This window comes from Patagioenas fasciata, chromosome W (assembly GCF_037038585.1).
Source record: "Patagioenas fasciata isolate bPatFas1 chromosome W, bPatFas1.hap1, whole genome shotgun sequence".
In the NCBI taxonomy this organism is placed as follows: Eukaryota; Metazoa; Chordata; class Aves; order Columbiformes; family Columbidae; genus Patagioenas; species Patagioenas fasciata.
In genome coordinates this window covers 59121426-59134676 of record NC_092559.1, presented here as the reverse complement: position 1 = coordinate 59134676, position 13251 = coordinate 59121426, and positions in this window count along the sequence as shown.

The following is a 13251-nucleotide window of genomic DNA, read 5'->3' as shown; positions in this document are numbered from 1 at the left end:
TAACAGCCTTAGCTAATGTGCAAGGCCTGATTTAGGATTTAGCCAGTACCCTGCAAAATAATTACATAGTTTGTAAAAATTAGGACTTTAAGACAAAATGGCTAACATTATCTAATAGCATAAAGTGATTAGACCCTAAAACTTCATTTTCAGCTCTCAATCTGCCTATATGGGTTTTTGTGGGAACTGGATATGCTTGTGTGATGTTTTTTCTTGTAGTCCTTTGAATCATCTGGAGAATGATACAGAATGCAAAGAACAAAGCCAGGGTCCTTACTGCGCTCATTGAGAACCTGATGTTTAAAACAAAAAAGGGGGAAATGTTGGAAAGTAAAATGTGGGAAAGCAAGATGTGCGGTTCCAACCACCTGGATGATAAAGGAAGATCAATACTAACAAGACCATCTGGATGGTCAAAGACATAATGCTAACATAATAATATATAAAGGGCCTTGGACAGATTACTTTGAAGTACGTTTCTCATAATTGTAAAAAGTTATTGCCCAGACTCGTGAGAATGGTATCTCGGGCCGGATAACCGCCCCCAAGTGCATGGGATGTGTGAATGTCCTTGGGCCTGGTCTGTGAATGAGTGGAAAAACAAGTGAGACAAACATCACATGAGTTTAGTGTGTTCTTAATAACAATTAGTGGAAAAGCACCTTTTTGTAAACATCTTAGTCCAGGTCTGTGCCTGTAAATCCTATAAATTGTCAATGGTGAATAAAGAAGGCAGCCTAGGCCTAAGTCAGCTCTTTGCTTGACCAGGCTCTGCGCTCCTTCCTGAACAAGATCTCTGCCTCTGCGTGAATTTCTGTCTGTGTCCCGGTATGCGTGGTTCCTAATCGCCGCAGGTAAGTACTCTGTACTCAACAGGAAGGAGGTGGCAGCTCAGACAGAGCTGCCACGGGAACATACAGCCAACCCAGACCTCAGGCTGCAGAGAAAGCCAGAGCCTTTCACTGGTATGGAGTGGCAACAGAGAGAACAGTTATGTGAAGTGTGAGAAGGTGGATGACCTGCTCAGCCTGGTAGTAGAGCTGAGAGAGGAGGTGGAAAGGTTGAGAAGTATCAGGGAGCTGGAAAAGGAAATCCACTGGTGGGATCGAGGTCTGGCCGCTCGGGGGCAGGTAAGACCACCAGACAGAAACGAAGATCAAGGGATTCCTGTATCCTCCCCTTCTCTGACTGAAGAAAGCAGGTCAAGGAAAACAGATGAATGGAAGGAAGTCCACACTCTAGGTGGCAGAAGAAACACCCCCTTACCCACCCCACCTTCCCAGGTGCCTCTGTCCAGCAGGCATGAGGCTCAGGATGTGGAATGTAATGACTTGAGGAATAAGGGGAAATGGCAGCAAGTTCCTGCCTGGCATAGAAGGAAGAGGGTGACCACCCCGCCCTCCCAGGTTCCCTTGCAAAACTGGTATGAGGCCTTGCAAGTGGAACCAAACAAAAACATTGAGGGAGGCAGTTCCACTAAGTTGGAGGTGCCACAGAGGATAAGTCACCCTGCACCCTCCATCAAAATAGCTCCCATAAAGAAAAAAAGGCATGTTGTGGTCATAGGAGACTCCTTTCTAAAGGGAACAGAAGACCCTATATGCAGGCCAGACCCACTTGTTAGGAAAGTCTGCTGCCTCCCTGGGGCCAGGGTTAAAGATGTAAAAAGAAAACTTCCTGGCCTGGTTAGGCCCTCAGACTACTCTTCCCTAATAACTTTTCAGGTAGACAATGATGAAAATGAAAAGGGAAAACTAAAGACAATCAAGAGAGACTTCAGGGCCTTGGGACACATGGTCAAGGGATCAGGAGCACAAGTATTATTCTTCTTTGTCCCCACAGTTGCAGGGTATGATGAGGAAAGATTCAGGAAGACCCACCAGATCAATACCTGGCTGTGCGACTGGTGTCACCGGCAGAATTTTGGATATTTTGATCATGCGTTGGCTTACATGGCACCTGGCCTGCTAGCAACAAATGGGGAGAGGATCCTGAGGCAGGAGTTAGGACTTATTGAGAGGGCTTTAAACTAGATTTGAAGGGGGAAGGGGAAGAAAGCAGGTGTGGCAGAGACATACCCAAGGGTGACATGCCAGCATTTGAGGGTAGTGCTAGTGAGGCCCTTCAGTCTGCCATCCCAGTGGAGGTAGGGGATGGAGAACCATGCAGTAAGAGAAACACAAGGGTTATTGATGTGTCAGAAACCCTGGAAGCACTTGATGATGGCCAGAAAGGAAATAGGACTTCTCCCGAGAAAAAGGTGGCAGGATCAATGGCCTGGCTGAAGTGCATCTATACGAATGCATGCAGCATGGGAAACAAACAAGAGGAGCTGGAAGCCATTGTGAGGCAGATAAACTATGATATAATTGCCATCTCAGAAACATGGTGGGATGACTCTCATAACCGGAGTGCTGCATTAAATTCTTCAGAACGGATAGGCGAGGAAGGAGAGGAGATGGGGTAGCCATGTATGTTAGGGAGGGTTTTGATTGGAACTTGAGGAGAGTGATGATAGGGTTGAGTGTCTATGGGTGAGAATCAAGGGTAAGGCCAACAAGGCAGACATCCTGGTGGGGGTCTGTTACAGACCACCCAACCAGGATGAAGAGGCAGAGGAAATATTTTGCAGGCAGCTGGGAGAAATCTCCCGATTGCTAGCCCTTGTTCTTGCGGGGGACCTCAACTTACCAGATGTCTGCTGGAAATACAGTAAAGCAGAGAGGAAGCAGTCTAGGAGGCTCCTGGAGGGTAAGGAAGACAACTTCCTGACACAGCTGGTTAGTGAGCCTACTAGGGAAGGAGCCCCACTGGATCTATTGTTTGTAAATAGAGAAGGACTCATGGGCAACGTGTCAGTTGGAGGTTGCCTTGGGTATAGTGATCATGAAATGATCTAATTTTCTGTTCTTGGAGAAGTAAGAAGGGTGGTCAGCAGAACTGCTACTTTGGACTTATGAAGGGCAGACTTTGACCTGTTCAGAAGGCTGTTTGGCAGAGTCCCTTGGGAGACAGTCTGTCCTGGTTTTGTTAAAAACAAGACCAGTTCTCTTATAGTGACTTTTCCTTTCAACTAAGTTCTTATAAGTACCTTCTAAGTAACTGCATGGTTTTTGAGACACTGCATTCTGGAGCTGATAAGGATGACCAATGGAATGCAGAAGAGGCTCATGTTTAGATTTATTGCTATAACAACCAATAATTTGCAAGGAGGGGCAGACAGAACAGGTGACTAAAACTGACCATAGACATCATACACCCTATAAAAGAGGGAGATCACGAGGGTCTCGCTCTCTTCAACCATGGCCAGCATCTGAAGAGGACCCTGCCTGTCGTGCCTGCGATCCAAGGCCTGGTTCCAGACCCTGCATCCCTGAATCCAGTTACGGTTTGCTGTGGAGTCCCACCCAGGACTTGCAAGTGCCTGCCCTGCAGGGTCTGGAGCCACACCAGCTCCATCCACCGCGGGAGGGGGGAACCTTGCGCTACCCCAGGATATTCAAGATTGGTATATTTTGTATTATTTTGTCTATTTATTAGTAGCATTAATAAAACCTTTAAAACTGTTCCAATTTGAAAGCCTCTCTTCCTTTTCTTCCTATCTTTTCCTTAGCAGGGAGGGTAGGGGGTTAACAGAGAGCATCTGCCACAGTTTGTTGTTACCTTGCAGTAAACCCTGACACAGTCCTGAAGGACAAAGGAGTCCAGTAAGGCTGGTCTCTCTTCAAGAAGGTAATCTTAGAGGCACAGGAGCAGGCTGTCCCCATGTGTCAGAAGGCGAGGCTGCGGGGAAGAAGGCTGGCCTGGCTGAATAGAGGGCAGCAGTTGGAATTTAGGAATAGAAAGAGAATTTATAACCTTTGGAAGGAGGGGCAGGTATACAAGAGGAATACAAGAATGCTGTGAAGTTATGCAGGGCGAAAATTAGAAGAGCCAAAGCCCAACTAGAACTGAACCTAGCTAGTGCTGTAAAAGGTAACAAGAATTGTTTCTATAAATATATTTGCAACAAGAGGAGGGCTAAGGAGAATCTCCATCCCCTAATGGATGCAGGGGGAAATATAGTGACAGAAGATGAGGGAAAGGCTGAGGTACTAAATGCCTTCTTTGCCTCAGCCTTTAATAGTCAGAACAGTTATGCTCCAGGTACCCAACTCCCTGAGCTCAAAGACAGGGATGGAGAGCAGAATGAAGCCCAAATAATGTCAGCGACCTGCTACACCACTTGGACATGCACAAGTCTATGGGGCCAGATGGGATACACCCAAGGGTGCTGAGGGAGCTGGCGGAGGTGATCACTAAGCCACTTTCCGTTATCTATCAGCAATCTTGGCTAACTGGTCCCAGCTGACTGGAAGTTGGCTAACGTGATGCTCATCTACAATAAGGGCCAGAAGGAGGATTTGGGGAACTACAGACCCGTCAGTCTAACCTTGGTGCTGGGCAAGGTCATGGAGCAGATGATCTTGAGTAGCATCACACGGCACATAACAGAAAACCATATGATCAGGCCCAGTCAACATGGGTTTATGAAAGGCAAGTGCTGTTTGAGCAACCTGATCTCCTTCTATGGCAAGGTGATGCACCTAGTAGACGAGGGAAAAGCTGCGGATGTTGTGTACTTAGACTTCAGTAAGGCCTTTGACATTGTATCCCATAGCATTCTCCTGGAAAAGCTGGCAGCTCATGGCCTGGATGGGTGGACTCTGCCATGGATAAAGAACTGGCTGGAGGGCCAGGCCCAAAGAGTTGTGGTGAACAGAGCCTGTTGGAGCAAATAAAGGACTGCACTCCGATTCAGTGTGAATCACGCTAGAGCCATTTATTACAGAAACAAGCCTCCTTATATATGCAACTATTCTCTGATCATGCGTCCACGCTCCAAGCATGCATTCACTAATTGGATAACATCTATGTTCACAAGCTGTTGACACGCTGGAGTCTCATTGCTGATAGGTCCATTGATTTATGTCATGTTGAGTCCCTGTTATTGTAGAACTGCCTCCCTCTCACAGCAGGTCCTGTTTTCAGCTTTCTGAGGTGGCTTTTGGGCCTGGCTAGTTCGATAACAAATTTCCATCTAATAGAAACCCATCCACAATTCCCCCTTTTTGTTCTTGAACCAGCCAGGTCTTCTTTACAGCACGCTGAATCATCTTTGAAATACACTGCAACATACAACACATGATTAACAACATAATTACAATTACATATAATGCAGTTAAGCCTTACTTAATAAGATCAAACAACCACCCACCTATTCCCAAGCTTTTAAGCCATTTGTCAAACCCTAATTCTACTATGACAATCTTAGTAACGTGCTGTTTTAGTTTGTCTAAAGTACTATGAATAGATTCAGAATGATCAGACAAGTTAATACAACACATTCTCTCGAATTCTTCACAACCATGACCTAGTTAAAAGATCTATAACTGTGTGATTTTGTAGAGTAGCATGCCTAATACCATCAACATCTACTATTAATTGAGTTAGTATTTCAGAAATTAGATTAACCTATTTAAAAGACCAATAGCTTAACTTTGATATGTCTCCTAAAGCTTTACCAGCTGCTAGACTAGGGAGAAAGAGTGCAATAGATACTATGGTAGGAATGTCTCTCAATTTTACCTCATCTTTGCATTGACTATCTAAGTGTAATATCACCCTTTTGACTCTCCTGCTGTTTGCTCAAATTGCCATTCTCCACAGAAGGTACACCACCTGCTTGCTAATAGGCTTCTAGACCACCAGGTCTGTGAGCATCTATAACACTGAATTAGGATCCGTGGTTTACATCTGAAACAGTCCTCACAACTTATCTCCCTCCTCTCCATCTGCATCCATCTCTTTACCAATTAGGGGACTGAGTGCATCCTTAGTAAGTTTGCAGACAACACCAAATTGGCTGGGAGTGTTGACCTGGTGGAGGTTAGGAAGGCCATACTGAGGGATCTGGACCAGATGGATCATCAGGTTGAGGCAAATTGTATGAGGTTTAACAAAGCCAAGTGCTGGGTCCTGCACTTGGGTCATAACAACCCCATGGAGCACTACAGGCTCCTGGAAGAGTGGCTGGAAAGCTGCCTGGAAGAAAGTGATCTGGGGGTGTTGATTGACAGCCATCTGAATATGAGCCCGCAGTGTGCCCAGGTGACCAAAAAGGCCTTGCTTGTATCCTTGCTTGTATCAGGAATAGTGTGGCCAGCAGGACTAGAGACGTGATTGTGCCACTGTACTGAGTACTGGTGAGGCCGCACCTTGAATACTGTGTTCACTTTTGGGCCCTTCATCATAAGAAGGACATTGAGGTACTAGAGAGAGTGCAGAGGAGGTGACGAAGCTGGTGAGGGACCTGGAGCACAAGTCTTACGAGGACCGGTTGTGGGAACTGGGGTTGTTTAGCCTGTAGAAAAGAAGGCTGAGGGAAGACCTTATTACTGTCTACAACTGCCTGAAAGAAAGGAGGTTGTAGCACGGAGAGTGCTGGCCTCTTCTCCCAAGTAGCAAGTGATAGGACAAGAGGAAATGGCCTCAAGTTGTGCCAGGGGAGGTTTAGATTGGATATTAGGAAAAATTTCTTCCTGGAAAGGGTTGTCAGGCATTGGAACAGGCTGCCCAGGGCAGTGGTGGAGTCACCATCCCTGGAGGTGTTTAAAAGGCATTTAGATGAGGGTCTTAGGAACATGGTTTAGTGTTAGAGTTCGGTTATGGTTGGACTCGATGATCCTGAGGGTCTCTTCCAACCAAAATGATTCTATGATTCAATGAATCCTACAAGGAACTTTGTTTTTCTCTTTTTTTTCAGGTTACATGTTAACCTCTGTGCTGTGCTGCAGAGGAAGTAGGAATGCTAATGTCTCTGCTCAGGAATATAAACTTAGCAGGAGCATTCTGTGATTGCTCAGCCTTGTATTCTGTTTTGTGGTGACAGCTAGCATGGGAAGCAGAGAGGTTACAGGAATGTCTCTTTAATGATCTTAAAAAAATATTGTCTGGGCTTGTTGTTGCCCTTTGTTGAGTGTTTCATTAATATGTAATTGATTTTCAGCACTTGGAAAATTTTCTTAATACGAACTGACAGTTTACCTTTACAGAGTAATCACCTGCATCATCCCTGCCTCTGTGTGTTCTCGTATTTTAAGTGGCATCTGCAAATCCAGATCTGCTCATCCCATCTTATGCTTTAAGCATAGGGAGAAATTTCACATTACTCAAGGAGTTATTTGTATCGTGGTGTGTCTGCCTCCTCAACTTGCAGCAACAGGTTGCAAGAGCTAGTCTGGAAGGGGTAGTCTATTCTGACAGTATAGGAGAATGATACCACCCAACAAAGGCTACAGAGAGGACCCTCATCCTGGCTGGCAGGACAGCAGATGTGGTAGCATCATTGCATCTCCTACTTGATTAGTCAGGGCAGGCCTTGGATCTGAATGTGAAAGATGGACACATTTTTTCCAAAAGATTTCTGCAGTCACAAATTGTGGTTTTGACCCAGTTCTTAAATGAACATTTGCTTTTGAGAGTAAATCTCTGCTTCCTAGGACACCATAATGATTTATGTACCATCAGCATCGCTACCAGTAATTCAGAGGTTTTTCTGCAGTGGATGATGAAATAGTTGAAAAGTAGGGTCACAGGAAATAACTGTTACAAAAGAACCAGATGTGATTGTTCCAGGACTTGGAAAAAGCTTCAGAGCTTTTGCTATTTAGTCAAGAAGGCAAGTACTGATAGTCCTGTCTGTTTTGTATAAAATCGGTTAATGAATCACAGAATCACAGACTCACAGAATCACAGAATGTTAGGGATTGGAAGGGACCTCGAAAGATCATCTAGTCCAATCCCCCTGCCAGAGCAGGAACACTTAGATGAGGCTACACAGGAAGGTGTCCAGGCGGGATTTGAATGTCTCCGGAGTAGGAGGCTCCACAACCTCCCTGGGCAGCCTGTTCCAGTGCTCTGTCACCCTCAATGAGAAGAAGTTTCTTCTCAAATTTAAGTGGAACCTTTTGTTTTCCAGTTTGAACCCATTACCCCTTGTCCTATCATTGGTTGTCACCAAGAAGAGCCTGGCTCCATCCTCGTGACACTCACCCTTTATATATCTGTAAACATTAATGAGGTCACCCCTCAGTCTCCTCTTCTCCAGGCTAAAGAGCCCCAGCTCCCTCAGCCTTTCTTCATAAGGGAGATGCTCCACTCCCTTAATCATCTTTGTTGCACTACGCTGGACTCTCTCCAGCAGTTCCCTGTCCTTCTTGAACTGAGGGGCCCAGAACTGGACACAATATTCCAGATGGGGTCTCACCAGGGCAGAGTAGAGGGGAAGGAGAACCTCTCTTGACCTACTAACCACCCCCCTTCTAATACACCCCAGGATGCCATTGGCCTTCCTGGCCACAAGGGCACAGTGCTGGCTCATGGTCATCCTGCTGTCCACCAGGACCCCCAGGTCCCTTTCCCCTACGCTACTCTCTAATAGGTCATTCCCCAACTTATACTGGAACCTGGGGTTGTTCCTACCCAGATGCAAGACTCTACATTTGCTCTTGTTATATTTCATTAAATTTTTCCCTGCCCAACTCTCCAGCCTCTCCAGGTCTCGCTGGATGGTGGCATAGCCTTCTGGCTTGTCAGCCACTCCTCCCAGCTTAGTGTCATCAGCAAACTTGCTGATAGTACACTCTATTCCCTCATCCAAATCGTTGATGAATATATTGAATAATATAGGCCCCAGTACTGACCCTTGAGGCACTCCACTAGATACAGGCCTCCAAATAGACTCCGCCCCATTGACCACGACTCTCTTTCTTCTTTACTTCAGCCAGTTCGCAGTCCACCTCACTACCTGATCATCCAGACCGCACTCCCTCAGTTTAGCTGTGAGGATGCTGTGGGAGACTGTCAAATGCCTTACTCAAGTCAAGGTAGATCATGTCCAGTGCTCTGTCATCATCCATCCATCTTGTTATGTCCTCATAAAAGTCAATGAGGTTGGTCAAGCATGACTTCCCGCTAGGTCATAATCTCCTGCCCTAACACAGGTTTCTAACTCCTCCTGAGTCTTAGATCAGCAATAAGTGGCTGTCACATCACCAGCAAAAAGATAGTAATCTCTATCACTGTGAACAGAGTAAGCAAAAAGGACAAGACTTGAATGGATAGTTGAGTATGATGCTTTATTTTCCTCATTTCAGGCCAAGCTGGAAGCACATTACTAGGGTGTTGAGGGTAAAACTTCCACCAGACATTGCATCTCTGATGCCTGCCCTCCAATGATGTGTTTCTGGGATGCAGAAATAAGACAGCTGTTCCTAAATGCCAACCTGGTAGTGGCTTTTTCATTTACAGCAATATCCTTTGGAAAGTAGCTAGTAGTTTGTTCTTATTTTAATTTTCCTGGTTTATAACTTTAAAAAAAATAGAGACATTTTCTTTGGAGACAATGCGAACATTCTACCTAAAAACACAATTAGAAATGCTTGTTGGATAGGCCAGCAACAGGAAAACTTCCTGATGAAGGACTTGATTTTACAGCTATTTGCATCTCCTGATGGCTTGTCTGCATTAGAAGGAGCTGTGGCAATGGAAAGGAAAATTAAATGGCATTTAAAACATCACTTTTCAGCTGTTTCCTCTCTTCTGTTGGATTACTGTATCTCTGCTGTGGTCAATAGTCAATTTCTCTTGTAGCATAGTCAATCCCTGGCCCAGGGAAGAATTTCTAAGTGCTACTATCATAAACACATCCTGGAAGAAAGATTCCAAAAAGAACAGTCACTTGAGTTTTCTATATCCTTAATTTAGGTATTATGACTGTAATGGGCTTCTAATGTCTTTTCACTGTGGGAACTATGATAATCTGTTCATTTATTTAATGTACAACAGTCATCAGAGTAAAACATGTTTAGCATGCATACATTCTCACTTTGGTATTTTTAATGTAGCAGTGGAGCACCTCCTGGGTGGTCAGAATTATGATGATGACCTGAAGGTTAGAAACTGCTTATGACACTTTAATGCCTCCTACCCGTCCCTTAGTTCCCTAGCAACAATGTTTCTTTTTTCCTATGTCACGGTTTAACCTGAGCTAGCAATATAACCACAATAGCTGCTTGCTCACTCCCCCCCACCCCTGAATAGGGGAGAGAATCAAAAGGGAAGGGAGAAACTCATGGACTGAGATAAACACAGTTTAATAAAATAACAAAATACTAATATATTACTAGTAATAATAATATATATAAAATGGAAATAGAATGTAAAATAAAATACACTCAATGCAATTCCCCACAAACTCTCTCTGTGCCAAGCAGTCAGTCCCAGGAAGAGAGCACCCCAGTCCTGAACAGCTGATCTCAGAGAGAAAAAAGGCAGAAAAGCCGAGGGGCCCTCAGCAAAACAGCAGGATGGCAAAAGGCTAAACAAAAGAAACTCCCAAACAGAATTCCACCAAAACAGAGCAGAACCAGAATACGTCTCCATCCCTGTCTATCCTTTTCACCAGAAAGTCCTGACCCTCCTTAAATATGAAGCATGATGCTAATGGTATGGAATATTCTCATTGATCAGTCTGGATGTCAGTCAAGGTCTGCCCTATCTGTGCCCCCCTTCCTAGCTGACTCACAACTGTGGGCAGAGAGCTCAGAATGACCTTGGCTCTCAGACAACAATTAAAAACATTAACTCTGTCCCAAGGTGTTATCTTCTTGTTCTCAAAGTAAATCCAAACGACAACTGTGCTAGCTACAAAAAAGAAAGGTTTCTAACTGCATGAAGAAAATTAGCTTACTTTCAGTCAAACCAACATATCCTAATATAAATTTCTCACAATTATTCACACTCTTCTTCTTGTTAATTATTATTATTAAAGTCAGGGGCAGTAGCACCATTATTAGGAAGATTTACAAAGACTCTTGATTCTTTCTATAGCAAGACCATCTTCAGTTTATATACAATTTGCCAAAATTTTACTGTTTGGTTTGAAATGGTCTTTGCTGAGTGACTTAGGCTACATTAAAAAAAAAATCTAGATACTGAACAACATAAACCAAAATACTAGTAGCAAGCTATTTTCTGAACTCTGTCCATGCTTGTAAGCCTGGGAGAGCTTAAGGCAGGGAACCTACAAAAAACAAGGTATGTGATTATGGAATTAAGCTGTGTGTCATAATGCCTGTGCCAAATGGGATGAATTGAAAACTGCTCCAGAAACCTTAATTCTCACATTTTCTAACTTCTGAATGCTTCTCTTCGAGGTACTAATAATAATATGTCGGGTTTTTTTTCTGTAGCTAATTATGTAACAGCAAAAACATGCTTTAATTTGAGAGATGTGTATGAAGGCCAGTTCTTGTCGTGAGCATCTTACTAGTGACTATATGATCATTATGTTGATTCACAGTTATAATTTATTTATTATTTCTATTGTGGATGCATTTGTGACCCCTTCCCTGTTGTACAAACGCTGTGTGATGTGGAACAAAGAAATAGCTGTCAGAGCAAATGGATTGCATCTTAACTAATAGTTTATGGGTAATACATTGATATAGTAATAAGAAGAATGAAGAAGCAGTGGTCGTCATTCTGAGCTGTGGTGGAAGGACACCAACTACCCGGGTGCTGTTAAGGACTTTTTACAGCTAATGTGGAAGAGAGGAGTTTTAAGGAAAGGTATGAAGAAGAACAGTGTGCTGGTTGTGGAAAGATTTACAGGGAGAAGGAGTGTTGGAACGAATAAAGGACCCTGCACTCCGATTCAATGTGAATCATGCTAGAGCCATTTATTACAGAAACAAGCCTCCTTATATATGCAACTATTCTCTGATCACGCATCCACGCTCCAAGCATGCATTCACTAATTGGATATCATCTATGTTCACAAGCTGTCCATGCGCTGGAGTCTCACTGCTGATAGGTCCATTGATTTACGTCATGTTGAGGTCTTGTTATTGTAGAACTGCCTCTCTCCCATGGCAGGTCCTGTTTTCAGCTTTCTGAGGTGGCCTTGAAATTCCTTTGGGCTCGGCTAGTTCAATAACAAATCTCCATCTAATAGAAACCCATCCACAAAGGAGCTTGCAAAAGAAATAGCAAAAGGACAAAGTGCAGACACACCAATAAAACGGAATGTCAGAACCATCTTTTTCAGCAAGTGACACAGCAGTAGACTTTGTACTATTATCTGAATTAGGAGGTGGTATAAAAGGTTATTCTTGACTGACCCATGTTTGTTTCCCATCTTGCTTCTTTTAATAAACAGATCTACTAGTTTAAAAGAGTGTTCCCTAGTGCTAATATTGCCAAAATATTAGCATCTCATATCTTCATATCTGTGTCACCTTCCAGCTAGATTCCAACAGTTTTAGGTATTTTGGCATGAACCTTCCATCACCTCAGGCACTTTGCTAGCACAGGCTACAGTGCATCCCACAGGAATGATGCTTGCATCCCAAAGGCTGCCTTCTGCTTTTTATACTGGCATCTGTAGAGTATCAAGTCAAGTTGCAGTCTTTACCTTTTCTTTACCTTTTCTGGCCAGAGTCCAACATGTCCAACAAATATGATATTCAACTTTTTTCGTTGTTGGAGTAGGTCTCTGTGCTGTGAGGGATGGTTTGTCTAGGCAGGAGATGAGTTTTGCTGAAGGACCCTGGAATGAACTAAGGATCAACATCCTCCTAGTCCCTACTACCACCTGCCAGACAAACCTGCACTCATTTGTTTCAGGTATGTCTGTCCTGTCTTTGTGAACCATATATGGAAGAAAACCCAGGGCTTACACTGGTCAGTGCATGCATCCTGTTTTCCCTCCTTGGATTTAGCACCATTTTGGAGTGGGCTAACTCTGTCTGTACTATGCAGCACTTGGCCAAGGATCTGTGTGATAGTCACATAGCACTAAGGCATAATTGTTAGGGTTGGAGGGGAACAGTTGGAGTTTTTTCAATCCCATGCAACACTACAGGTTTGGGGAAAAGTGGCTGAAAAGCTGTGCAATGGAAAACGACCTGGGGGTGTTGGTCGACAGCCAACTGAACATGAGCCAGCAGTGTGCCCAGGTAGCCAAAAAGGCCAGTGGCATCCTGGCTTGTATCAGAAATAGTGTGGCCAGTAGGACTATAGAAGTGATTGTTCCTTTGTACTCAACACTGGTGAGACTATAACTCAAATACTGTTCAATTTTGGGCCCCTCACTACAGGAAAGACATGAAGGTGCTGAAGTACATCCAAAGAAGCTGGTGAAGGGTC